Genomic DNA, 2,650 nt, shown 5'->3' on the forward strand with positions numbered 1-2,650 from the left:
GCAGGGCGTCCCTCGCCGCATTTGCTACGATGGCCACTCGCTACTACTGCAGAAGCGACGACGACGACGACGACGACGACGACGACGACGACGACCGCGAAAGGCTCTGAGATATGTGAGAAATACATCTATAAAATATAATTCACACTTCCTCGCCTCACCTTATGCTGTACCGCTTTGGCAAATGCTTTATCTGCGCCATTCGCCTTAATCACATCTGAGAGTAATTCTTCATAAAACACATGTCGCTATTTGTTGGTCATCCCAGATACTGTTTGGTATACGGCCACGACGCGCAACTGATTTCCAAAATTCGTCTGCCTCCTGTGAGGATCGAACTCACGACCCCTGGTTTACTAGACCAGTGCTCTTCCACTGAGCCAAAGAAGCGCGGCCTAGCGGTACTTTTGCGTACTTCGTCCTTACCGTCGTCTGGATCATCAGACTTCAGCTGACAACACTTCATATTACCGACTAATATTTGCAGCTATGGCGACCCATTACTGCTTGGCTACACATCTGTCACGTAACCGATGTGCTCTCCAAACAACACCACTTGAATTTCAGAACATGTCTTTCACACATGTCTACAAAATCACCTCCACCTTCAAATACAGTTTCCTTGCGACAGACGGAGACGTAGGCAAAGTTTAAAGTTGCTATTTCTATTACATCACGTTAATCAGAAAAACGGTAATTTACATCTGCAGCGGAACAAAATTTCGTTCCGCCCATTTTTTTTATTTTTTTTTAAATTTTTTTTATTGCTTCGTGAAGTGGGAAATAAAGAAAAACTATATATCACTTTCGCAAAGGAGTCAAAGAAAAATCCAGTCAGCACACTAAGCAAAACGCCATTCAGCAATGGAGAAGTCATAAACACGGACGTACACCGTGGAAAAAAGAGAAAAGAAAAAAAAGGAGGTGCGATGATCACTCTTAATAAACAAGAAATAAAAGAAAACAATGCAATTCAATTGGGAAAATCACACCAGCAATCCTGACCAAAGTAAAAGCAAGTAAACACAACGTAATGTCCACAAAAAAAAAGGAAAAAGGGAACACTTTCATGCAAACGCCTCTTCTCGGCATCACGAGCCCAAACCAGAACATGAAAGAGCGGAAAACAAGAGGAAAATAAGGAAAGGAAAACAAAAATCCTCGCATAACACCATATACGAGGCAATTCCGAAGGGAGAAATGCCTCCCGATTATGTTATATTTTTCGTTCCTGATACTGAATATACATGCATCGCTAAACGAATTCTCTTACTATCACGTCACAGTTTTAAGCAGGAAAGTGGAAATTAATTAAGTCGACATCGGTAAGGAGCAAAAGTATGCGCCAAAGCGACAGGCAAAAAATTTGCAAAAGTCATAACATAATCGGTAAGAACACGGTACTTTCCGTGCTCAGTCGATAAGTAGGTGAGAAAATCCAAACGATCCGTCAGTTTGAGACAAAAGAGTGAATAAATTGTATGGCCGATTAACCAGATCGTGGCATTGTGTTTGGTGGATGGAAACGCCTTACACTGAGGTACGATTGCATCTGCCACTGTCACCTGCGCTATAGACACCCTGTTGACGAGATGAACCATATCCCGAGCAGTGTCCCACACAGCACGGAACCGACGGCACGCGAAACGATGTTCAATGGTATCTTCGACATGGCACTCTTCGCATGCAAGGGACGGACTCAGATGAATAGAGTGCAGTTTAGCATTTGTGGGAATCGTGCCATTGACAACTTTATACCACGACGCTCTGACAGGTGCAGGCAGCACGGGTGCGGTGATGTTGCGCCAAACTGTCCGCCAGTCAGTGTGCGGCAGGCGGTACTCCCACTTGTTTCTGGCCGGTAATCCCCGCAGAGCACGGACAATGTCGCCCACACGGCCCCCGCTGGAGCCACTATGCGCAAGATAGCTGCTGTTAAAATAAAAACGCCGCACGTAATTCAGCGCAAAGGGTATGTGGCTGACAGAGACCGGAGCAACCACGGAAGGTGGGCGGTATTGAGTGAACAACATGACCGTGGCACTGCTGATGCCTTTCTCCAATACGGCCGTAGTCCGTTTGAGGAGGAGCGCCGCGCATTTGGCGGAAAAATCCACCAGACCGAGTCCTCCATCGGCCGTATGTAAGGTGCACGTGGCTAACGAAACCTTGAAAATGTCCCCTTTCCAAAGGAGCCAGTAGACGGCCTGTTTAATAGCGCGATCTAGAAGCTTAGGGACCGGGAGAACCTGTGCTAAATACCACGCTCGAGCTAAGATGGTAGTGTTAATGAGATGCACCTTGTCATGGAGCGCCAAATGCCGGGCCGCATGAATTTTAACAACCGCCCTAATTGTGTGTAAGACGGGACGCCAATTCAGAGCCTCCATGCGCTGAGGATTATCAGATAAAATAACCCCCAGGACTTTGTGCTGCTGCACAACACTGAACCAATTTCGACGCACATGCCTCATGCGTGGAGTAAGAGGCAGCAAAACCGTCTTGTGAGCATTCACAATGGCCCCCGTCGCCTTCTCAAAAAGCCGGAGAACAGAGCACAGGGTATCCACATCAGCCGGCCGACCCAAGAACACCCCAAGATCGTCGGCATAAGCCCGACAAGTGAGGCGATCTTCCCCAAGTTGGATCC

The 2,650-nt window shown here is 47.1% G+C and overlaps 1 non-coding gene across 1 annotated transcript; it reads right to left on the bottom strand.

Moving 5' to 3' along the window:
• Window positions 1-318: 318 nt before the first annotated feature.
• Window positions 319-390, bottom strand: Trnat-agu (transfer RNA threonine (anticodon AGU)). The gene has a single exon. It is a non-coding gene; the product is annotated as a tRNA-Thr (tRNA).
• Between the last annotated feature and the right edge of the window lie 2,260 nt (window positions 391-2,650).

This window comes from Schistocerca gregaria, chromosome 7, assembly GCF_023897955.1.
Source record: "Schistocerca gregaria isolate iqSchGreg1 chromosome 7, iqSchGreg1.2, whole genome shotgun sequence".
Classification (NCBI taxonomy): domain Eukaryota; kingdom Metazoa; phylum Arthropoda; class Insecta; order Orthoptera; family Acrididae; genus Schistocerca; species Schistocerca gregaria.